At 40.6% G+C, this 26,889-nt stretch overlaps 1 long non-coding RNA gene across 1 annotated transcript; it reads left to right on the top strand.

The window, feature by feature from the left end:
* Positions 1 to 4,702: 4,702 nt before the first annotated feature.
* LOC142537605 (uncharacterized) lies at positions 4,703 to 7,226 on the top strand. The gene is made up of 5 exons (XR_012818560.1): positions 4,703 to 5,013; positions 5,193 to 5,372; positions 5,909 to 6,056; positions 6,424 to 6,485; positions 7,029 to 7,226. It is a non-coding gene; the product is annotated as an uncharacterized LOC142537605 (long non-coding RNA).
* The last annotated feature ends 19,663 nt before the right edge of the window (positions 7,227 to 26,889 follow it).

Here is a 26,889-nt window from a genome sequence, read left to right as displayed (position 1 = left end):
AGTACAGAATGATATTGAATGTGCAGAATGTCACTGAATGAAGTGAAAGAATTGAAAGATCAGTAGAAGTGTACGGGCCAGGAGTTACATTTGATTTAGTGATTCTCGGTGGCATATTTCAGTATGTTCAGAGATATTCTGATGATTTCATGCTCGTTGTATCTATGACATTTTGATATATTTTTAGCATCTAATTGATTGAATCGAATATCTGAAGATTGTATTGAATACTCTGAAAACTGTGATTATTATATACAGAAATTATTCAGATAAGAATCTTGCTTAAAAACAGATTGTAGTCAGAATAAGCGATATCTGAAGTCAATATACCGATTGATTTTGACACAGTTGGGATTGTGATCAGTGACTGAGAACGATACCGATATCAGAAAGATCAGAAATTTCAGAATGTCAGAAATTTATTTTGTTTTTAGTTGGCAGATTATCTTATACGATTGTTGTTTTGTATCTGCTTGAGTATTGTTATTGTTCTAACACAATATTTGAGACAACTTATATTGTTTGAGGGCATATTATATTTGCAGATGATATATAGCAGTTGATTAGAAAGACATGAAGACGTGATTGATTAGTCAAAATTGACAATATTGCCAGGAATTGCCGTTTTATGAGTTTACTAAACTCACTAGATCAGTATAGAATATTGATATTATGAATCTGATTTGATAGTACTGTTATTCTGAGTCAGTGTTTGATATAAATTATTCAAACCGAATCAGAGCTGAACTCGAGAATTTCGGCAGTTCAGAGATTTAATCAGAATGTTCAGAACTTAAATTCGATAATCAGAGCAGAACATCGATCAGAGTGACAGATATGTGATTTTGTTACTGTATGAGAATGATTATCGTGTGATATCAAATGTTTCAGAATTGCACGACAGAATTTGATATCGATAGTCAGAACCGAATACCAGGTAGGTATATATTTTTTTTTATTTATATTATTAACTGATCTGTTTGTACCAAATGGTTCGAATCTGAAATGACAGGTAGTGTCCGAAACGCACCGTAGTGGATTCAGTTTTCATTTTGGTGACTGAGAATGTATGATATTCGAACAGATAGTTCTGACCTAGACAGATTAAACCAGTTGTGACGGAAATTGTACTGAAATGTTGGCAGAATTTGTACTGAAATGTCTGAATCGCAAATAAATGAAGATAGAAAGATAGAAATCAGAAGAGTTATTACAGAATTGGTATATTTCTGACTAGACATGGGGAGTATAATTCGATGAATTTCGTAATGAGATTACTGCAATACTTTCCAAATTGTAAATATGATATGATTGTGATTGACAGATTGTTCAATCTATATTTATTAGTTTGTACAAGATGACGTACAAACATGACCAGAGGACAAATATCGATGTCAAAGAAATGGTCAGATTGACCAGAATGTAGAACTAGACTATATCAGATTGTGATTTTGATTGAGTTTGTAATTGTGGCAGAACGTAACATGAACTCATACATATATTATCCACCGACTGACAGATAGCCAGAGAGTACTATCCGGATATTGAGAGATATCCAGAGAGCTGCAGTGCTGGATGCTAGCACCAGTTGAGATGACATATTGTCGCGGTGTGAATTATTGTACGATAATAGTTAGCAGATAACCAGTTGGATAATGAAATAGTTACAGACGATATATTGTACAGTGAGTACTGCAGATTTCTTTGGTATAAGAATAATATCTCGAAGATACCTTAGATAGGAGCTGATACGGTCAGAGATATGACAAAGAAAATGTAGCTAATTCAGAAGAGAATGAAGATAACTCAGACCAGAAAGACTTAATACGCCAACGTCGGATGATGACGATTGGTATTTGGGGCCGAAGATTTAATATATCCTTGACTGGGATAAACAGATCTGATATCAGCTAATGATATTGATTTAGTATGAGCTGTTGATTGGTATATACGGATATTGTATGGCCAGTATTTTGCGATTGTTTTGATTAAAATGATTTCGAGTGGTATTATGATTTTATGCTTCTTGAATGACTACTCCGGTTTGGAATCAGAGATCCGTGAAAGGAAGAAAATTTAGAACGAAGAATATTCTACTGTTGCATATATAGTAAAGTCGACGGAGCATTAGAAATATTCCTTGAAAGACAGAATCTGATATGAGATTAAGATTTCAGAATGGATTCATTGAGATGAGTTTTTGATTTAAACTCTGTATACATTCCTTCTGATATGTCTGAATTGATTACTTGCGATTTCGAGGACGAAATCATTTCTTAGAGGGGAGAAATGTAAGGCTCGAGATTTATTAGTCTTCATTGATGTGATATTCGGAAGATATGAGTATGCATGCCATGTAATGAGAGGCACTAAATGAGATTATGAAGTGTTGCATGAGATATAGACCGCACCCGCGCCTAGAGAAGGACTGCACCCGCGGTGCATGGACAGAAAGTTGAATAGAATTACAGTAGCAACACCGCACCCGCGGTTCCAGAGGCAGCGCACCCGCGGTGCTGCTACAGTGAGGTCAGCGCACCCGCGTTACAGGACTGAGCGCACCCGTGATCGAAGCTTTCGGAAAAGTTGATGTATATCATTACACTGAGCGCACCCGCGGTTATGGAATGAGCGCACCCACAGTGCGACGTGCAGCATGAAAAATAAGCCACGTTTCCTGGTGTTGCATGCAGTATATATATAAGAATTGCACGCCTTTCCTTCACAAAATTCAGAAAAGGGTCGAAGCTTTTGAGAGAAAAATCCTTACGCCTTTGTAGATTTGTGATTGTGAAAGATCAGCCCGTTAGAATTTTAATCCGATTTCAGTACTGTGTTCCTATCGACGCAGGCTACAACTGGACGTAAGTTTTGTTACATTTAGACATGATTTGAATTTATGATATTGTCAGAATTGAATACGAATCAGATATGATGTTTATGCTACATTAGACATTGTATAATTGAAGTCAGATTAAAGAATAGATTGGTTATGCAATTGTTATGATTTTCGAAAGATATTGATTGAGATTTGAAATCAGAGTAGTGTTGTTACTGATTTTGAATATACCGATATTGAAATTATGAGTTGTACTGGTATTGATTATGAATTCTGGTACTATATTTGTGATGTTGGGATTGACGGGATTATCGAGATTTCATTGTTATGCCGTTGAAACATCAGTTGATTTAGATTGATCAGATTCAGTAATGATCTCGAGTGTATCGTGATATCGTTTATATGAATTAGATTGTACTTTGTTCAGATATGGATCAGATTATATACTGAATTGAGTATTGATCAAAACAGGTTTTGAATCGAATTATATACTGATATTGTATTTATGCGATTGTCATTGCAAGACTGGTTATGGACAGATTTGAATACAAGACTTCGTCTTCGTCAGACCGGGAAGACAAAGGTATAATTCATGTGAATTCGAGAGATACGACTCGAATCAGACTTGGTTGCAGTTTCCCTAAATCACATACTAGATTTATTATTTATATTTGATTATGATTATGTCTTGTTTATAGATTTATATTCAAGCATTGAGATAGGAGAGTCATTGGCAGACTTGCTAAACTAGACGTTCGGTGGTATCGACGCTTCGGATCAGATTCAATCCGATTGTAGACATTCGATACAGACGGGGCCGAAGTCTAGGAATAAGACGTACAGTTACCCCGATTGGGAGGGTAGGTGACAGACAGTGACGTCTTATTCACACCGGGATCCCTAGAGTTAGAGTTGAGTCGAGTCAAGACATGAATTGAATTGAGTTGCATGCTTTTGTTATTTTGATTTCAGAGATTATGGAACCAATTGTTACTGCATGCTTATTTTGATTTAGTTTCATAGACTATGAAACCTATTGTTATGAATTTTATGCAAGATAATATGCTTTATGATTTATATTGTGTATATGCATGTATACATGTTTTATACTGGGATTTATTCTCACCGGAGTATCCGGCTGTTGTCTTGTTTTGTATGTGTGAATGACAACAGGTGGGACAGGATCGGGGTCAAGAAGAGGATGAGAGAAGATGAGTTAGAGTGGTGATTCCGGACTTATTGTAGACTTGGTTTAATACTTGAAATTTAGTAGTTGAACCTTAGACTAGTTTGAATTATTGTTGTACATTATTGTACTTTTATACTGAGATGTAGATTAGTTAAATTCCATTACGTCCCGCACTTACATTTTAAAAAAGAAAAATTTTTAGATCCTGTTTATCTTAATTGATAATTAAATACCAAAGATGATTAAGAAGATGATTAGCGTCCGGGTCCCCACATTTTATGTCCAATAATTAATTTAAAAACCTAAATTAAAATGTGTAACCAATTGGGATAAATTAATCTAGACCTATTTTATTTAAGAAATTGTAACTTAACATTTTAGTAATTTATTTTAAGACTTAGCCATGCATGCAAAAAAAATTATTATCCTAAATTAAGTTATTAATATACTAAAATACATAATAAGTGTTTAAAATTTTAAGGAGTTAAAATTCAATAATTAAGAAATATTTTACCTGCATTTATTTAGAAAATTTCGCCCACCCCATATAGGATTTAATCATGTTTGAAAACCCTCCATTTTGATCCCCTTCCTTAACCCTTCATGGCATATATAATTCCTTCATTTTAAATCCCTACTAATTAACAATTAAGCAATATCCTTGCCTTGTTTTTATAGGAAGAATCGGCAATCACCTCCCTCAAATCTCCCTCAATCCCATGATAGCACACCTCATTCCATATCTCACTAGCAACTAGGATGGAATGAATTGAATTGCCATTCTACCTCCCCATTTAATTGGGAACCTTCCCCTTCATTCCCTCAACACTCTCCCCCACCATCCATTCGAGAATTTCAGAGCATAACAGCTGCTGAAATCGTGACCCATCACCAAGAGAAACAAGAAGGAAAGTGAGATAGAAACTCCGTCTCCGCCGCGCCGTATTCGTCTTATTGATTTGTTTCTATCGAAAACAATTTCCAGGCATGTATATATGGTTTCTTTTCTCTTCAATCAAGTCATATATATATTTTTAAACCATTATATGTTCTTGATTTATGGGCAAAAAACCGAAATGTTGACAGCAACTACATAAAAAAATTCTGCACAGATTTTTCGGCTTCCTTCATGCTTCACGGGTTGTGTTGTGTTTGTGATTTCAGGGATTGGCTCGGTTCCAGGAGCTCAAGGCTGCATCTAGGCATGTACTAGGATGTGTTGGAGTCATGTTGGTCCATTATTTCAAGTCCCATGCACACTGGACGAAGAGACTTGACAGCAACGTCTTCAATCGTTGCGAGTTGAGTCTTGATTTTCGGATTCAACCAAGGCCGGTAATGATGGTTAGAACCTCTCCTTAGCATGTCTAGGACGCGACCAAGATGGCCTTTTAAGGCTTGAGTCATGTTCCCATTGGTTTTTAAAACAAAACATGCAAGTGACCCTCGGTTTCTCTTTTCTGATTTTGTGTGAGTTTCGAATTTTGGGTGTTGGATGGATCTTGGTTGGATTTTAGCCCTTAGATATGGTTCATATGTAATGCCCGAGAATTGTAGGTTGATAAAACAAAATTATGAAATGTTGCATGTACAGAGGACCGCACCCGCACAGCAACACCTATCGCACCCGCTATCATTTACCCTGAATTTTGGAATGTGTTGGCGAAGAGACACCGCACCCGTGGTATAAATTTTGAATTTTTGAATTTTGAAATTTCTGAATGCGGTGCCGTGAGCTGTTTTTGAATTTCTGAATGCGGTGCCGTGAGCTGACCGCACCCGCGGTCCAGAGGGAGTGCACCCGCGGTCTTGCGTGCAGAACAAAGAATATGCCATGTGTCTCTTGCCATGCAATTTAATGTGTTGAGTCTTCATTTCAGCTGGTCATCACCGAGAGAAAGGAGAGGAAAAGCTTCAGAATCTTCAAGTTTGCTTCAAGCTTAGAAAATAAATTGTGCAACATCTAGCCATTCAAACTTCAATCCAAGCATAGATTATTGCTCCTCTCATCAAGGGCTATCTAAGGATGTAAGTATCTTTAAGTTTCAGCATATTTTGAAAGTAAGAGATTGGGGAAAATCAGATTTTGATGATTATTATATGTTCTTATGATTATTGTGAATGTATATTCGAAACCGGATAGAAGAAATGATACCATATGTGATCGTTATGATTTTCCAGCATATATTGAATTGAGATGGTGCAGAATTCAGTCTTGTGGATTGATGTTGATAAGAATTATGAGTATTTCTATTGAGTATCGATATTTGAGTTGATTGGTATTGAGAAATTATGTCGTTATGCCATCAAAATGTACCAAGACTAAATATTGATCCGTACTAGTATAAGTTTGAGTTGTGGATTGATATTGTGATATGTGACATTGCCATTCCAGATTTCTAGTGACAAGAATCGACTTCAAGACTTCGATCTCAATAAAGACTGTACGACAAGAAGGTATAATTCATGTGAATTTTGGAAGATACAACTCGAATTAGATTTGATTTGAGTTTCCCAAAATCACATACCTGATTGTTGTTTATATATTGTTATGTTTATGCCTTGTTTATAGATTTATATTCAAGTATTTAAGATAGGAGAGTCATTGGCAGATTTGCCAAATTTCTAGATGTTCGGTGGTATCGACGCATAGGAGCAGATTTACTCCGATTGTAGACATTCGATACAGACGGGACCGAAGTCTAGGAATAAGACGCACCGCAACCCCGATTGGGATGGTAGGTGGAAGACTGTGACGTCTTATTCACACCGGGATCCCTAGAGTTAGAGTCGAGTCGAGTCAAGATATGAGTTGATCTCAGTTTAATGCTTATATTAATTTTGTTTCATAGATTGTGGAACATATGGTTATTTCTTTTATTCATGATAGTATGCTTCATGATTATGTTGTGTATATGCATGTATATATGTCTTATACTGGGATTTATTCTCACCGGAGTTTCCGGTTGTTGTTGTGTCTGTATGTGTGCATAACGACAGGTGGGACAGGATCTGGGTCGCGACAGAGATGAGAGATCGAGATAGCGTGGAGATTACGGGCGTAGAAGAAGATTACTAGTGGTTTCTTACTAGACATGTACTACATTTGGTTTGTACTTGGTATTGAACACTAGTTTGTATATATGAAATGAAACAAGACATGGATTTATGTTGTTGAAATAAAATAGATAAAGACCTTGTGCATGTTTATATGCATTTGTTTATGATATTGTTAAAAGAAATTTTTTTTATGACCCATATTTTCGAACAAAGATCCAATTAATCCCAAAGAGAATTGAGTCAGAGCTCGGGTCCCCACAACAGGTGGTATCAGAGCGTTATATCCTTTAGACTGAGATAGAGTAGAATGAGCGGGGTACATTGAATTTTCTTCCTTGCTTTTGTGGTGCTAGCATGATTTATTGCTTTCTCTATTACATGTTGTCTCGTTATCTGAGTGATTTACAGCATGTATTCGCAAAGACTGAATCAGAACTGATTCTGGATCAGAGGTATATAATCAGAGGAGGGCTGAGACAGATTATATAGATTGTGTACTAATCTGTTTGATAATCAGATATGCCGCCTCGACGAGTACAGCAACCTGTAGCAGGTCGGGCACCAGAACAGGGTAGTACATCCAATGATCCGATGGATGTGACCGCTACACCAATGGAGACTTTGCTAAAGAGGTTTCAGTCGTTTCGACCACCGACATTGAAGGGCACAGAAAATTCAGTTGAGTGTGAAAGTTGGCTCGATGACATCGAAATGCTATTTGAGTCCCTATTGTACACTGATAAACGGGGAGTGAAGTTCGTTGGACATCAACTGCAAGAAGTAGCAAAGAACTGGTGGTTGACTACGAAAAGAGCATTGGAGCACCGTGGCACGCAGATTACTTTGAAGGTGTTTAAGACTGAGTTCTATCAGCGATTCTTTCCCGTCTCCTACCGAAAGGACAAAGGTGCTGAATTTGCCAATTTGAAAATGGGATAGCTGAACATCGAGGAGTATGTTGCCAAATTCTCGCCATTACTCATATTTGCTCCTCACGTTGCCGAGAATGAAGAGGCCGTTGCGGATCAGTTTATCAATGGCCTGAATCCGGAAATCTTTACCTTGGTGAATACCGGTAGGCCCAATAATTTTGCTGAAGCATTGAATCGTGCCAAGGGGGCAGAAGCTGGATAGCTTAGGCAACGAAGCACTTCCTATGTCACTTCGACTCCGAGACCGCCACAACCCTCATTTCAACCCCCTCCCAGATTCGAGAGCGGTGGTAGCAGCAGCGGAAGGAAAGACCAGTTGAAAGCAAAGGGCAAACAGTTTAAGAGATCAGGGAGCAGTTCGTCGAGCTCCAGTGGGTCTCGACAGAGAGGTCCTGGCCAGAGTACAGAGTATACAGGGGTATATTGCAGTTCTTGTGGAGGCCGACATGCCACCGAGCAGTGTCAGGGTGTTATGGTCGCTGCAACATCTGCAAACAGCAGGGACACTTTGCTAGAGTTTGTCCCCAGAGAGGTGTACAGTAGGCTCAGAGTGTAGGAGCATCTGGTTCAGTAGCTCAGCCTAAGAGGCAAGCTTCATCTGTTCATTCCTTTCAGCCCACTCCTACACAGACACAGCCCAGAGCCAGAGGTAGCCAGACTGTGAGCCAACCTCCCAGACAGTAGGCTCGAGTATTTGCACTTACTGAAGAACAGGCCCAAGATGCACCAGATGATGTGATTGCAGGTAACTATTTTCTTTGCGGTTATCCTGCCTATGTATCATGGGTGCATCTCATACTTTCATATCTGAGCTTTTTGCGTTGTTGCATTTATTGCCTTTCGAGTCATTATCTGCTGTAGTGTCTATTTCTTCTCCGTTGGGAAGTGGTCTTATATCTGTGACTTCAGTTAGACATTGTATACTATAGTTTGAGGGTCACGAGATTGATTTAGATTGTATTGTGCTTGGGTTAGCTGATTTTGATTGTATTGTTGGGATTGATATGTTAACCAAGTACAAAGCCACTGTAGATTGTTTCCAGAAGATTGTCAGATTGTAAGGCCTGAGATTTATTAGTCCTCATAGATGTGATATTCGAAGATATGAGAATGCATGACATGTAATGTGAGGCACTAAATGAGATTATGAAGTGTTGCATGAGATATAGACCGCGTTTGATGGACAGAGAGTTGGACATTTTTACAGAACCAAGACCGCACCCGCGGTCGTCGAATGTCGGAAAGTGAAAAGTGATGCCGAAGCTTAAGTGCACCCGTGGCCTAGATGGAGCGCACCCGCGGTGCTGCATGCGAGAAATCCACCTTTGTTTCTTATGATGACACATTGCATATATATATAGAATTGTGCTGAGTCTTCATTTTGAGCATTCCAGCAGACCAGAAACGAGAGAGTAAGGGATTTCCAAGCTTTCCTTTCAACTTTATCACTTGGTTGTGTAAGATTTATCCATCCAAAGTTTAATCCAAGTTGAGATTATTGTTCCTCTTGACAGAGGCTTCAAAAGGGTATATTTTTTATACCTTTTCAACATGATCTAGATTCCATGTGTTGAAAGAATTATAATATGATGGTTATATTGTGTTCTTGACATATTGAGCATAGTATATTCGCAACCAGATCGATTATCGGATGGCGTATGCTATTGATATGAATTTCAGCATATATTGTATATAAGATTATACAGATTTCAAAAGTTATGTATGCTTTTGATGAAGATTATGAGTTGTGGATATGGGTTATGTTGTTATTGAGTTACCGGTATCACAAAATTATGCCATTGTACCGTCGAGGGGTATCGAGATTTATTATTGATTCATATATGTTTTGAATGGAGTTGTATCTTGATAGAGTACATCTGTACATTGCCATTTCAGATTTGATTGACAGACTTGATATTCGACTTCGAGATCTCGATTGATTCCAACGACAATAAGGTATAATTCATGTGAATTCGGGAGATATGACTCGAATCAGACTTGGTTGGAGTTTCCGAAAAATGAAATACTAGATTGTTGTTTATGTTTGATTACAATTATGCCTTGTTTATAGATTTATATTCAAGCATTGAGATAGGAGTCATTGGCAGACTTGCCAAACTAGACGTTCGGTGGTGTCGACGCATAGGAGCAGACTTACTCCGATTGTAGACATTCGATACAGACAAGGCCGAAGTCTAGGAATAAGACGCACCGTTACCCCGATTGGGAGGGTAGGTGACAGACAGTGACGTCTTATTCACACCGGGATCCCTAGAGTTAGAGTTTAGTCGAGTCAAGATATGATTTAATTTGAATTGCATGCTTATATAGAATGGTTTCATAGATTATGGAGCCTATTATTATTGCTTTCATGCATGATTTATGACCCACATTTTATAATAAAGATCCAATTAATCCCAAAAGAATTGAGTTAGAGCCTGTGTCCCCACACAGATTCAGACCAGAGATGGCTGATGAGTGGAAGTTCTACGGTAAGGGTTCCAGATCTCGGATTCCCTTATTATCTGTTTTGACGATGACTAGATTATTGCAGAAAGGAGCAGAAGGATTCCTTGTATATTCAGTAGATCTACTGAAACCGAGTCCGTCATTGGCAGATCTGCCAGTGGTAAGTGAGTTTGCGGATGTATTCCAGACGAAATTCCAGGGTTACCTCCAGCCCGAGAGGTTGATTTCAGCATTGATCTTATACCAGGTACAGTCCCTATATCTCGAGCTCCCTATAGAATGGCGCCTATTGAATTGAAAGAATTGAAAGAACAGCTCGAAGATTTATTGGCCAAGAGTTACATCAGACTGAGTGTATCTCATTGGGGTGCTCCGGTATTATTTGTTCGAAAGAAAGACAGTTCGATGAGATTGTGTATTGATTACCGACAACTGAACAAGGCAACAGTGAAGAACAAATATCCATTGCCTCGTATCGACTACTTATTTGATCAGTTGCAGGGATCCTCTCTCTATTCCAAGATCGATATGAGATCTGGATATCACCAGCTGAGAGTCCGAGATGTTGATATTCTGAAGACAGCGTTCCGAACCAGGTATGGACATTATGAATTTATTGTCATGCCCTTTGGTTTAACGAATGCTCCAGCGGTGTTTATGAGTTTGATGAACCGTATCTTTAAGAAGTATCTAGATGAGTTTCTTATTGTTTTTATTGATGATAATTTTGTATATTCCAAGAGTGAGACTGATCATGCCGAGCATTTAAGAATTGTGTTGCAGACATTGAGAACAGAGAAATGTATGCTAAACTGTCAAAGTGTGAGTTTTGGTTGAGACAGGTTGTCTTTTTGGGTCATATCATATCTGGAGATGGTATTTCTGTGGATCCGAGTAAAGTTGAAGCTGTGATCAGTTGGCCTAGACCGACTTCTGTACCAGAGATACGCAGTTTCATGGGTCTAGCAGGATACTACCGACGATTTATCAGAGATTTCTCCAGTATCGCGAAACCGATTATCAAGTTGACACAGAAGAATGTGCCATTTGTGTGGTCTGAAGCTTGTGAGTCTAGCTTCTTGGAGTTGAAGAAACGACTGACTAGTGCTCCAGTGTTGACGATACCTTCAGGTAATGGTGATTTCGTCGTATATTGTGATGCATCTCACAGAGGGTTAGGATGTGTTCGGATGCAGCGAAGATATGTGATCGCATATGCCTCGAGACAGTTGAAGCCACACGAGATTCGTTACCCAATTCATGATCTTGAATTGGCGGCCATCGTATTTGCTCTGAAGATATGGCGACACTACCTCTATGGCGAAAAATTTGAAATCGACTCTGATCACAAAAGCCTGAAGTATCTGTTTTCTCAGTCAGAGTTAAACATGAGACAGCGTAGATGGCTCGATTTGTTAGAGGACTTTGATTGCGAGATCAAATACTATCCAGGAAAGTCGAATGCAGCAGCGGATGCCTTGAGTCGAAAGGTATGTTCCCTATCCTTATCGACGATACGTGTTTCGAATATGATTGAAGATTGCTGTTTGTCTGGATTAGCGTTTGATACAGATAGTAGACCACTACGACTTGCTACGATTCAAGTTGAGCCAGATTTGATTTTAAGAATTAAAGAATCACAAAGAACCGATCAGAATATTCAGAAGTCAGTTGAGATGGTCAGATCAGGGCACAATTTAGGGTATCAGGTACATGATCATGTTTTGTATGTGAATAACCGTCTTGTAGTGCCAGATGTTTCAGATTTGAAACAACAGATATTGTCAGAAGCGCACTGTAGTCGGTTCAGTATTCATCCTGGTGGAAGAAAGATGTACAACGATTTGAAGACACAATTCTGGTGGAAACAGATGAAGTCAGATATTGCAGAGTTTGTGTCTAAGTGCTTGAATTGCCAACGGGTGAAGGCCGAAAGGAAGTAGCCCGAAGGTTTACTTCAGAGTTTATCTATTCTAGAATGGAAATGAGATCACATTTCCATGGATTTCGTTACGATGTTACCACGATCATCCCGGGGCTGTGATGCGATTTGGGTCATTATTGACAGATTAACCAAATCTGCATGCTTTATTCCGTACGGAATGACGTATCGACATGATCAGATGGCCGAGATATATATCAGAGAGGTAGTCAGACTGCATGGTGTGCCGAAGTCGATCGTATCAAATCGTGATCCACGATTCACTTCTCATTTCTGGCACAGTCCGCAGCAGGCTTTAGGTACGACATTGCATCTAAGCACTGCTTATCATCCCAGACCGACGGACAGTCAGAGCGGACAATCCAAACATTAGAGGTTATGTTGAGAGCTGTAGTGGTAGATTTTGGCACTAGTTGGCAAGATCCACTACCACTTTGTGAATTCTCGTACAACAACATCTATCAGACGAGCATCGAGATGGCACCGTTTGAGGCGTTATATGGCAAGAAGTGCAGATCTCCTCTATATTGGGATGATGTATCTGAGGTACCAAAACTTTGACCTGATATGATTCGTGAAATGACTGAGAAGGTGAAGATCATTCAGAAGAGAATGAAGACGGCGCAGGATAGACAAGCCAATTTTGCGAACATCAGACGTAGACCGTTAGTATTTGAACAGGGAGACAGAGTATTTTTGAAGATTTCTCCTTTCCGAGGCGTTGTCAGATTTGGCAAACGCGGGAAGTTATCTCCTAGATACATCGGTCCGTACGAGATTCTTGAGAATATTGGCGATCGAGCATACCGACTTGCTCTTCCTCCTCCGTTATATGGGATACATGACGTTTTTCATGTATCGATGCTGCGTAGATACATGCCTGATGCTTCTCATGTCATTCAGCCTGATGAGGCCGACCTTGACGATACACTCAGTTATTTTGAGCAACCATTACAGATTCTGGATCAAAAAGAAAAACAGCTCAGAACGAAGACTATTCCGCTAGTGAAAGCCCAGTGGAGTCGTCATGGCACTGAAGAAGCAACTTGGAAAACAGAATCAGAGATGAGACAGAGATATCCCGAGCTATTTTCGTGATGTGAGTATTTATTCAGTTTTGATCATATTGCTTCTTGTACATACTTTGATTGATTGCTGCGAGTTCGAGGACGAACTCTTATCTAAGAGGGGGAGAAATGTAATGCCCGAGAATTGTAGGTTGATAAAACGAAATTATGAAATGTTGCATGGACAGAGGACCGCACCCGCACAGCAACACCTATTGCACCCGCGATCATTTACCCTGAATTTTGGAATGTGTTGCCGAAGAGACACCGCATCCGTGGTGTAAATAAGAGCGCACCCGCGGTCGCTGTTTTTGAATTTCTGAATGCAGTGCCGTGAGCTGACCGAACCCGCAGTCTTGCGTGCAGAACAAAGAATATGCCATGTGTCCCTTGCCATGAAATTTAATGTGTTGAGTCTTCATTTTAGCTGGTCATCACCGAGAGAAAGGAGAGGAAAAGCTTCGGAATCTTCAAGTTTGCTTCAAGCTTAGAAAATAAATTGTACAACATCTATCCATTCAAACTTCAATCCAAACGTAGATTCTTGCTCCTCTCATCAAGGGCTATCTAAGGATGTAAGTATCTTTAAGTTTCAGCATATTTTGAAAGTAAGAGATTGGGGAAAATCATATTTTGATGGTTTTTATGTGTTCTTATGATTATTGTGAATGTATATTCGAAACCGGATCGAAGAAATGATACCATATGTGATCGTTATGATTTTCCAGCATATATTTAATTGAGATGGTGCAGAATTCAGTCTTGTGGATTGATGTTGATAAGAATTATGAGTATTGCTATTGAATATTGATATTTGAGTTGATTGGTATCGAGAAATTATGTCGTTATGCCGTCAAAATGTACCAAGACTAAATATTGATCCGTACTAGTATAAGTTTGAGTTGTGGATAGATATTGTGATATGTGACATTGCCATTCCAGATTTCTAGTGACAAGAATCGACTTCAAGACTTCGTTCTCAATAAACACTGTACGACAAAAAGGTATAATTCATGTGAATTCGGGAAGATACAACTCGAATTAGATTTGATTTGAGTTTCTCAAAATCACATACTAGATTGTTGTTTATATCTTGTTATGTTTATGCCTTATTTATAGATTTATATTCAAGCATTTAAGATAGGAGAGTCTTGGCAGATTTGCCAAATTTCTAGATGTTCGGTGGTATCGACGCATAGGAGCAGATTTACTCCGATTGTAGACATTCGATACAGACAAGACCGAAGTCTAGGAATAAGACGTACCATGACCCCGATTGGGAGGGTAGGTGGCAGACTGTGACGTCTTATTCACACCGGGATCCCTAGAGTTAGAGTCGAGTCGAGTCAAGATATGAGTTGATTTCAGTTGAATGCTTATATTAATTTTGTTTCATAGATTGTGGAACATATGGTTATTGCTTTTATTCATGATAGTATGCTTCATGATTATGTTGTGTATATGCATGTATACATGTCTTATATTGGGATTTATTCTCACCGGAGTTTCCGGCTGTTGTTGTGTCTGTATGTGTGCATAACGACAGGTGGGACAGGATCTAGGTCGCGACAGAGATGAGAGATCGAGATAGCGTGGAGATTACGGGCGTAGAAGAAGATTACTTGTGTTTTCTTATTAAACATGTACTACATGTGGTTTGTAGTTGGTATTGAACACTAGTTTGTATATATGAAAAGAAACAAGACATGGATTTATGTTGTTGAAATAAAATAGATAAAGACCTTGTGCATGTTTATATGCATTTGTTTATGATATTGTTAAAAGAAATTTTTTTTATGACCCATATTTTCGAACAAAGATCCAATTAATCCCAAGGAGAATTGAGTTAAAGCCCGAGTCCCCACAACAGGTGGTATCAGAGCGATAGATCCTTTAGACTGAGATAGAGTAGAATGAGCGGGGTAGATTGAATTTTCTTCCTTGCTTTTGTGGTGCTAGCATGATTTATTGCTTTCCCTATTACATGTTGTCTCATTATCTGAGTGATTTACAGCATGTATTCGCAAAGACTGAATCAGAACTGATTCTGGATCAGAGGTATATGATCAGAGGAGGGCTGAGACAGATTATATAGATTGTGTACTAATCTGTTTGATAATCAGATATGCCGCCTCGACGAGTACCGCAACCAGTAGCAGGTCGGGCACCAGAATAGGGTAGTACATCCAATGATCCGATGGATGTGACCGCTACACCAATGGAGACTTTGCTAAAGAGGTTTCAGTCGTTTCGACCACCGACATTGAAGGGCACAGAAAATTCAGTTGAGTGTGAAAGTTGGCTCGATGACATCGAAATGCTATTTGAGTCCCTTGAGTACACTGATGAACAGCGAGTGAAATTGGTTGGACATCAACTGCAAGAAGTAGCAAAGAACTGGTGGTTGACTAAGAAAAGAGCATTGGAGCACCGTGGCACGCAGATTACTTGGAAGGTGTTTAAGACTGAGTTCTATCAGCGATTATTTCCCGTCTCCTGCCGAAAGGACAATGTGCTGAATTTGCCAATTTGAGACAGAGACAGCTGAACATCGAGGAGTATGTTGCCAAATTCTCGTCATTACTCAGATTTGCTCCTCACGTTGCCGAGAATGAAGAGGCCGTTGCGGATCAGTTTATCAATGGCCTGAATCCGGAAATCTTTACCTTGGTGAATACCGGTAGGCCCAATAATTTTGCTGAAGCATTGAATCGTGCCAAGGGGGCAGAAGCTGGATAGCTTAGGCAACGAAGCACTTCCTATGTCACTTCGACTCCGAGACCGCCACAACCCTCATTTCAACCCCCTCCCAGATTCGAGAGCGGTGGTAGCAGCAGCGGAAGGAAGGACCAGTTGAAAGCAAAGGGCAAACAGTTTAAGAGATCAGGGAGCAGTTCGTCGAGCTCCAGTGGGTCTCGACAGAGAGGTCCTGGCCAGAGTACAGAGTATACAGGGGTATATTGCAGTTCTGTGGAGGCCGACATGCCACCGAGCAGTGTCAGGGTGTTATGGGTCGCTGCAACATCTGCAAACAGCAGGGACACTTTGCTAGAGTTTGTCCCCAGAGAGGTGTACAGTAGGCTCAGAGTGTAGGAGCATCTGGTTCAGTAGCTCAGCCTGAGAGGCAAGCTTCATCTGTTCATTCCTTTCAGCCCACTCCTACACAGACACAGCCCAGAGCCAGAGGTAGCCAGACTGTGAGCCAACCTCCCAGACAGTAGGCTCGAGTATTTGCACTTACTGAAGAACAGGCCCAAGATGCACCAGATGATGTGATTGCAGGTAACTATTTTCTTTGCGGTTATCCTGCCTATGTATTGATAGACATGGGTGCATCTCATACTTTCATATCTGAGCGTTTTGCATAGTTGCATTCATTGCCTGTCGAGTCATCATCTGTTGTAGTGTCTATTTCTTCTCCGTTGGGAAGTGGTCTTATATCTGTGACTTCAGTTAGACATTGTATACTACAGTTTGAGGGTCACGAGATTTATTTAGATTGTATTGTGCTTGGGTTAGCTGATTTTTATTGTATTGTTGTGAATGATATGTTAACCAAGTACAGAGCCACTGTAGATTGTTTCCAGAAGATTGTTAGATTCAGACCAGAGATGGCAGATGAGTGGAAGTTCTACGGTAAGGGTTCCTGATCCCGGATTCCTTTAGTATCTGTTTTGACTATGACTAGATTATTGCAGAAATGAGCAGAAGGATTCCTTGTATATTCAGTAGATCTACTGAAACCGAGTCTGTCATTGGCAGATCTGCCAGTGGTAAGTGAGTTTGCGGATGTATTCTCAGACGAGATTCCAGGGTTACCTCCAGCCCGAGAGGTTGATTTCAGCATTGATCTTATACTTGGTACAGTCCCTATATCTCGAGCTCCCTATAGAATGACGCCTATTGAATTGAAAGAACAGCTCGAATATTTATTGGCCAAGGGTAACATCAGACCGAGTGTATCTCCTTGGGGTGCTCCGGTATTATTTGTTCGAAAGAAAGACGGTTCGATGAGATTGTGTATTGATTACCGACAACTGAACAAGGCAACAGTGAAGAACAAATATCCATTGCCTCGTATCGACGACTTATTTGATCAGTTGCAGGGATCCTCTCTCTATTCCAAGATCGATATGAGATCTGGATATCACCAGCTGAGAGTCCGAGATGTTGATATACTGAAGACAGCGTTCCGAAACAGGTATGGACATTACGAATTTATTGTCATGCCCTTTGGTTTAACGAATGCTCCAGCGGTGTTTATGAGTTTGATGAACCGTATCTTTAAGAAGTATCTAGATGAGTTTCTTATTGTTTTTATTGATGATAATTTTGTATATTCCAAGAGTGAGACTGATCATGCCGAGCATTTAAGAATTGTGTTGCAGACATTGAGAACAGAGAAATGTATGCTAAACTGTCAAAGTGTGAGTTTTGGTTGAGACAGGTTGTCTTTTTGGGTCATATCATATCTGGAGATGGTATTTCTGTGGATCCGAGTAAAGTTGAAGCTGTGATCAGTTGGCCTAGACCGACTTCTGTACCAGAGATACGCAGTTTCATGGGTCTAGCAGGATACTACCGACGATTTATCAGAGATTTCTCCAGTATCGCGAAACCGATTATCAAGTTGACACAGAAGAATGTGCCATTTGTGTGGTCTGAAGCTTGTGAGTCTAGCTTCTTGGAGTTGAAGAAACGACTGACTAGTGCTCCAGTGTTGACGATACCTTCAGGTAATGGTGATTTCGTCGTATATTGTGATGCATCTCACAGAGGGTTAGGATGTGTTCGGATGCAGCGAAGACATGTGATCGCATATGCCTCGAGACAGTTGAAGCCACACGAGATTCGTTACCCAATTCATGATCTTGAATTGGCGGCCATCGTATTTGCTCTGAAGATATGGCGACACTACCTCTATGGCAAAAAATTTGAAATCTACTCTGATCACAAAAGCCTGAAGTATCTGTTTTCTCAGTCAGAGTTAAACATGAGACAGCGTAGATGGCTCGATTTGTTAGAGGACTTTGATTGCGAGATCAAATACTATCCAGGAAAGTCGAATGCAGCAGCGGATGCCTCGAGTCGAAAGGTATGTTCCCTATCCTTATCGACGATACGTGTTTCGAATATGATTGAAGATTGCTGTTTGTCTGGATTAGCGTTTGATACAGATAGTAGACCACTACGACTTGCTACGATTCAAGTTGAGCCAGATTTGATTTTAAGAATTAAAGAAGCAAAAAGAACCGATAAGAATATTCAGAAGTCAGTTGAGATGGTCAGATCAGGGCACAATTCAGAGTATCAGGTACATGATCATGTTTTGTATGTGAATAACCGTCTTGTAGTGCCAGATGTTTCAGATTTGAAACAACAGATATTGTCAGAAGCGCACTGTAGTCGGTTCAGTATTCATCCTGGTGGCAGGAAGATGTACAACGATTTGAAGACACAATTCTGGTTGAAACAGATGAAGTCAGATATTAGCAGAGTTTGTGTCTAAGTGCTTGAATTGCCAACGGGTGAAGGCCGAAAGGAAGAAGCCCGGAGGTTTACTTCAGAGTTTATCTATTCCAGAATGGAAATGAGATCACATTTCCATGAATTTCGTTACGATGTTACCACGATCATCCCGGGGGTGTGATGCGATTTGGGTCATTATTGAAAGATTAACCAAATCTGCATGCTTTATTCCGTACAGAATGACGTACCGACATGATCAAATGGCCGAGATATATATCAGAGAGGTAGTCAGACTGCATGGTGTGCCGAAGTCGATCATATCAGATCATGATCCACGATTCACTTCTCATTTCTGGCACAGTCTGCAGCAGGCTTTAGGTACGACATTGCATCTAAGCACTGCTTATCATCCCCAGAGAGACGGACAGTCAGAGCGGACAATCCAAACATTATAGGATATGTTGAGAGATGTAGTGCAAGATTTTGGCACTAGTTGGCAAGATTCACTACCACTTTGTGAATTCTCGGACAACAACAGCTATCAGATGAGTATCGAGATGGCACCATTTGAGGCGTTATATGGCAAGAAGTGCAGATCTTCTCTGTATTGGGATGATGTATCTGAGGTACCAGAACTTGGACCTGATATGATTCCTGAAATGACTGAGAAGGTGAAGATCATTCAGAAGAGAATGAAGACGGCGCATGGATAGACAAGCCAAGTATGCGAACATCAGACGTAGACCGTTAGTATTTGAACAGGGAGACAAAAGATTTTTGAAGATTTCTCCTTTCCGAGGCGTTTTCAGATTTGGCAAACACGGGAAGTTATCTCCTAGATACATCGGTCCGTACGAGATTCTTGAGAATATTGGCTATCTAGCATACCGACTTGCTCTTCCTCCTCCTTTATATGGGATACATGACGTTTTTCATGTATCGATGCTGCGTAGATACATGCCTGATGCTTCTAATGTCATTTAGCCTGATGAGGCCGAGCTTGACGATACACTCAGTTATTTTGAGCAACCATTACAGATTCTAGATCAAAAAGAAAAACAGCTCAGAACGAAGACTATTCCGCTAGTGAAAGTCTAGTGGAGTCGTCATGGCACTGAAGAAGCGACTTGGGAAACAGAATAAGAGATGAGACAGAGATATCCCGAGCTATTTTCATGATGTGAGTATTTATTCAGTTTTGATCATATTGCTTCTTGTACATACTTTGATTGATTGCTGCGAGTTCGAGAACGAACTCTTATCTAAGAGGGGGAGAAATGTAATGCCCGACAATTGTAGGTTGATAAAACGAAATTATGAAATGTTGCATGGACAGAGGACCGCACCCGCATAGCAACACCTATCGCACCCGCGATCATTTACCCTGAATTTTGGAATGTGTTGCCGAAGAGACACCGCACCCGTGGTGTAAACAAGAGCGCACCCGCGGTCGCTGTTTTTGAATTTCTGAATGAGGTGCTGTGAGCTGACCGCACCCGCAGTCCAGAGGGAGTGCACCCGTGGTCTTGCGTGCAGAACAAAGAATATGCCATGTGTCCCTTGCCATGCAATTTAATGTGTTGAGTCTTCATTTCAGGTGGTCATCGCCGAGAGAAAGGAGAGGAAAAGCTTCAGAATCTTCAAGTTTGCTTCAAGCTTAGAAAATAAATTGTACAACATCTAGCCATTCAAACTTCAATCCAAGCATAGATTCTTGCTCCTCTCATCAAGGGCTATCTAAGGATGTAAGTATCTTTAAGTTTCAGCATATTTTGAAAGCAAGAGATTCGGTAAAATAATATTTTAATGGTTATTATGTGTTCTTATGATTATTGTGAATGTATATTCGAAACCGGATCGAAGAAATGATACCATATGTGATCGTTATGATTTTCCAGCATATATTGAATTGAGATGGTGCAGAATTCAGTCTTGTGGATTGATGTTGATAAGAATTATGAGTATTTCTATTGAATATTGATATTTGAGTTGATTGGTATCGAGAAATTATGTCGTTATGCCGTCAAAATGTACCAAGACTAAATATTGATCCGTACTAGTATAAGTTTGAGTTGTGGATTGATATTGTGATATGTGACATTGCCATTCCAGATTTCTAGTGAAAAGAATCGACTTCAAGACTTCGTTCTCAATAAAGACTGTACGACAAGAAGGTATAATTCATGTGAATTCGGGAAGATACAACTCGAATTAAATTTGATTTGAGTTTCCCAAAATCACATACTAGATTGTTGTTTATATCTTGTTATGTTTATGCCTTGTTTATAGATTTATATTCAAGCATTTAAGATAGGAGAGTCATTGGCAGATTTGCCAAATTTCTAGATGTTCGGTGGTATCGACGCATATGAGCACATTTACTCCGATTGTAGACATTTGATACAGACAAGACTGAAGTCTAGGAATAAGACGTACCATGACCCCGATTGGGAGGGTAGGTGGCAGACTGTGACGTCTTATTCACACCGGGATCCCTAGAGTTAGAGTCAAGTCGAGTCAAGATATGAGTTGATTTCAGTTGAATGCTTATATTAATTTTGTTTCAAAGATTGTGGAACATATGGTCATTGCTTTTATTCATGATACTATGCTTCATGATTATGTTGGGTATATGCATGTATACAGGTCTTATACTGGGATTTATTCTCACCGGAGTTTTCGGCTGTTGTTGTGTCTGTATTTGTGCATAACGACAGGTGGGACAGGATCTGGGTCGCGACAGAGATGAGAGATCGAGATAGCGTGGAGATTACGGGTGCAGAAGAAGATTACTAGTGGTTTCTTACTAGACATGTACTACATGTGGTTTGTAGTTGGTATTGAACACTAGTTTGTATATATGAAATGAAACAAGACATGGATTTATGTTGTTGAAATAAAATAGATAAAGACCTTGTGCATGTTTATATGCATTTGTTTATGATATTGTTAAAAGAAATTTTTTTTATGACCCATATTTTCGAACAAAGATCCAATTAATTCCAAAGAAAATTGAGTTAGAGCTCGTGTCCCAACATCATACAATACCTCATGATGTCTAGATCGAGCCATGGTCGATCATATGGCCACTGAAACGACACAAGATAGCAAGCGATCCACACCATCGCATCGTACAGAATTTTTGTTTGGTGTTCTCAGTTTCAAACCAGATCCACACCAGATTCGACGACTGTCCTCACTGTATCAAGACGGGTCTTTCCAGCGTGCTTATGTCCTCACTCACACGCACCCTGGGAAACTTCCCAAGAGGTCACCCAACCAAATATTACCCCAAGTCAAGCACGCTTAACTTTGAAGTTCTTATGCGATGAGCTACCGAAAAGAAGATGCACCTCCGTGATATGAGTAGAGTACAAATCAAATCTACAAATCAAATCTTTTAAGCCATCTTCAACTGTACAATCCATTACATTGAACAGTCTCGAAATCCCTCTCATTCTCGTGTGGGTCGGTTCATTCATGTTCCCTCCACCTAGAAGCCTGCCAGGAGCCGCTCATTGTCCGTGCAACTGATGGCACCGGCGATCACCCCCCGCCCTCTTCGGCCCCAGGCCTCACATGCCCACCAGCTTCCGCTTGATTCGTCCCCGAACCACACCGTACTAAGAGAGGTCGGCTCTGATACCAACCGTAACACCCCAGATTCGACGACTGTCCTCACTGTATTAAGACGAGTCATTTCAGCGTGCTTATGTCCTCACTCACACGCACCCTGGGAAACTTCCCAGGAGGTCACCCATCCCAAAATTGCCCCAAGTCAAGCACGCTTAACTTTTGGAGTTCTTATGTGATGAGCTACCGAAAAGAAGATGCACCTTCGTGATATGAGTGGTACCGATCAAATCTTGTAAGCCCTCTTCAACTGTACAGTCTATTACATTGAACAGTCTCGGAATCCCTCTAATTCCCGTGTGGGTCGGTTCATTAATGTTCCCTCCACCTAGAAGCCTGCCAGGAGCCGCTCATTGTCCGTGCAACTGATGGCACCGGCGATCACCCCCGCCCTCTTGGGCCCCGGGCCTCACAATTAGTCTCGTAAATGAACACAGCAAGCGCAGCTGCTGCCATCGCGCATTGGACAGCTGCATGGCTTCGGTTCAGAGGTGGTGTTTGAGTTATTTGTTGGCTTTTAGCCTATGGCCTTGGACTGAACAGTACCTCAATGAGTTAGGAAGGTCATGTTTTTGGCCGTTCGTGATTTGGTTAAGTTTAGAAGTCGTACGAGGATTTACGGTGCAATTTGCCAAAGTGACTCTCGAAAGAGCGTTTTACGATTTTGGCCTCCGTTCATATTTTTCGTGTATTACAGCCCTAGGGTCATGTTTTCTAGTATTTTTGGTGTATTTTATTCATGGTTAAATGATGGTGCAATGTTGGTTCGGGTTGGTACGAAGCCATGGTTGAATACTAAGTTTGTTGGGCGTAATTGTCTCGTTTTTAGTTCGATTATGTAGTGTTGGTCAAGTTAAGTTTATTTGCATGTTCTAATGTTAGAATTAGGTCACAGCGAGCCTGGGAACGATCCAACTCATTGGGTAAAACAGAGTTGATTATATTACATGCATAAAATATAAAATGTTTATTTTTGAGATATATGCGATATGTCTTGTGACCACCTTACGCTTATGGGATTGTTTCACCCGATGACTTACGACCGGTTTACGATTATGTATGGATATGGATATCCAGTCCAAGGGCTGGGATGATATCTACCGTCCAATATACTGTGGTTTAGTCTGATCAGACGTGCATGTTATGTTATGACCGAGCTCTATTGAGCAAGATTTTACGTATGATTTTCAGATATGAACGTATTTATAATTACTCATGACATGATTTCCCCCTTACGCTTTACGATACGATATTTTTATGTTGCACGAAATTTTATGATATATTTACTTGTTATTCACGATATATGCATGCTGAGTCTTTAGACTCACTAGACTTGATTGTTGTAGGTACTGATGATGTCGAGACTGAGGGCGGGGACCAGATAGCGAGATTGGGTCAGCAGTAGTAGGAACCCGAAGACCTCATGTTTTCAGTTTATTCACATTTTATGTTCAAACTCAGTTTTATCATGTTGAAATATTTTTAAGTTGTGGTTTTGCAAAACAATATTTACTTCCGCTGTTACATTTAAGTTATACCTATTTTATCAGATTATTTCATGAATGTTGCATGTTAATTATTTAAAGAGAAAAATTTTTAATAATTCCGCAAAATTTCAAATACGAAATATGAGCCTCTACAGTTGGTATCAGAGCCTATATTCTTGTAAAGGGTTGTGCTACTACTGATCTCGAGAAGCTCACGAAGTCAGGTCTTCGGTCTGTAAGTTTTACGTTTACGCACTTCGTTTAAAGCATGAAATATTTTTACAGCATGTTTTCATGAAATGTTTTATGTCAATAATATGATTATGCAGTATTTATTTAAATTTAAAGAAATAATGGAATTATGCATGTTGGTTACGTATGGGTTATATGTATGGAACAATATGCTTCCTAGACGCATTCCTGAGCGCATGAGAGATGATGAGCATCGTCATGAGGACGGTAAGGATCATAGACAGGAGAGAGATTTACCTCCACCCCTCCACCGGACATGAACGCCCAGATGTTAGCCGGAATAACGCAGTTCTTCGCACAGTTTGCGGGGAACAATGCAGGGGTAGCAAGGCAGACTGAACCTGAGGCTACCTACGAGCGGTTCATGAAGATGAGACCGAAGAAGTTCTCAGGGACGACAGATCCCATGGTTTCCGAGGGCTGGATTAAGTCCCTCGAGGTTATCTTCGTGTTCATGGAGCTTGGAGATGAGGATAGGGTCCGTTGCGCGACCTATCTGTTTGGAGGAGACGCTCGCTTGTGGTGGGAAGGAGCATCGGTAGCCTTGAATTTGGCAACTCTGAGCTGGACGCGCTTTACAGAGGTATTCTACTCTAAATATTTTACTGACGAAGTGCGTTCCAGGTTGACCAGGGAATTTATGACCATGAAACAGGGAGACATGACTGTTACGGAGTTCATCTGTAAGTTTGAGAGGGGTTGCCATTTCGTACTACTGATTGAAAACGATGCTGGAGCCAAGTTGAGGCAGTTTATGGATGGTCTGCGACCGATCTTGCGCCGTGATGTTAGGGTGGCTGGCCCTACTACTTATGATGTCGCTGTCTCCAGAGCTCTAGCTGCAGAGCAGGATCTGAATGATATTGAGAGAGACCGCCAGGGCAAGAGACCAGTCCAAGCACTGCACCGCCCTCCCCATTAGCAGCATCAGAGTATGAGGCCTTTCAACGGCCCATCCAGGAACAGAGGACAGCAGCAGCAGGGACGTGTAGTCCCGAGGGCCATGGATTATCCAGTCTGTGCTAAGTGCACACGCCGTCACACTGGAGCTTGTATGTATGCTCAGGGAAGTGCTACAAGTGTGGTAGTCCTGACCACTTACTGAAGAATTACCCTCAGGGGAGTCTGCCTACCCAAGGTAGAGTTTTTGCCCTTCATGCAGCGGAGACGAACCCAGGTATCTTAAAGCTTTAAGTTTATATTTTAAAGTTATTGTTTCGAGGGTTTGGGTTAAGATTTTGAACATAGAATTGATGATAGGATTGCATGCTCTAACCAGTGTTACTTTCGGGAATTTAGGTTAGATGAACTTTGACCTTCGCATGTCTATAAGTTTAGTTCTTGTAATTATTGGGTTCAGCTTGATGTTCCAACCTTTCAGGGAGAATCTTTATAGTTGGTTCAGCTACGAATGCCTTGAGAGATTCAGGAGCTACGAATTCGTTCACTTCGGTGACCTTCGCAAATTTCCTCCAGATCAAGACCATTGGGTTAGATGTAGCGTATTAAGTAGTGTTGCCTTCTGGAGAGGAGCTGGCAGCTACTAATGTGATCCGAGACATAGACCTCGGGCTTCATAGTAATCTTGTTTATATGGATCTTATCGTATTGCCGATGCCAGAGTTTGACATCATTCTGGGTATGGACTGGCTGTTAAGGAACAGAGTTTTGATTGACTTCCATCGAAGATCTGTGCTAGTCCGACCTCTTGGGAGAGAGCAGTTCTTATTCGAACCAGACAGGTAATTTCCTTTACCGTGTATAATACCTTGTGTCCAGGCGAGGAAGCTTATGCGTAGAGGGTGTCGAGCATTTTTAGCGAATTTTGTATCTGTTCCCGAGACACCCAGTCAGTCAGCCTCCGATGTCCCAATTGTTAGGGACTTCCTAGACGTGTTTCCTGATGACATCTCTGGTATGCCACCTGTGCGGGAAGTGGAGTTTTCTATTGAGCTTATGCCAGGTACTGCACCGATCTCAAAAGCACCGTACCGATTAGCACCGACAGAGATGGAAGAACTCAAGAAGCAGATTCAGGAACTTCTCGACAAGGAGTTCATTCGCCCGAGTTTTTTACCATGGGGCGTGCCAGTCTTATTCGCGAAGAAGAAGGATGGTTCGATGAGGCTCTGTATTGATTACTGGGAGTTGAACAGACTGACAGTGAAGAACAAATACCCACTTCCGAGGATTGAAGATTTATTTGACCTATTGCAGGGAGCCTCAGTATTCTCAAAGATTGATCTACGTTCTGGTTACCACCAGTTGAGGGTGAAAGATGCCGATGTTCTCAAGACTTCTTTTAGGACTCGTTATGGCCACTTCGAGTTCCTTGTGATGCCTGTTCGGTTTGACGAATTCTCCAGCGATCTTCATGGATCTCATGAATCACGTATTTCAACCGTATCTTGATCAGTTCGTGATAGTATTCATAGACGACATTCTCGTCTACTCAAAGAATCATGAGGAGCACAACAGACAACTGACCGCAGTTTTGCAGACCTTACAGAAGCACAAGTTATTCGCAAAGTTCAGTAAGTGCGAGTTCTG

This window comes from Primulina tabacum, chromosome 2 (genome assembly GCF_025594145.1).
Source record: "Primulina tabacum isolate GXHZ01 chromosome 2, ASM2559414v2, whole genome shotgun sequence".
Taxonomy (NCBI): domain Eukaryota; kingdom Viridiplantae; phylum Streptophyta; class Magnoliopsida; order Lamiales; family Gesneriaceae; genus Primulina; species Primulina tabacum.
This window is presented reverse-complemented; position numbering and strand designations above follow the sequence as displayed.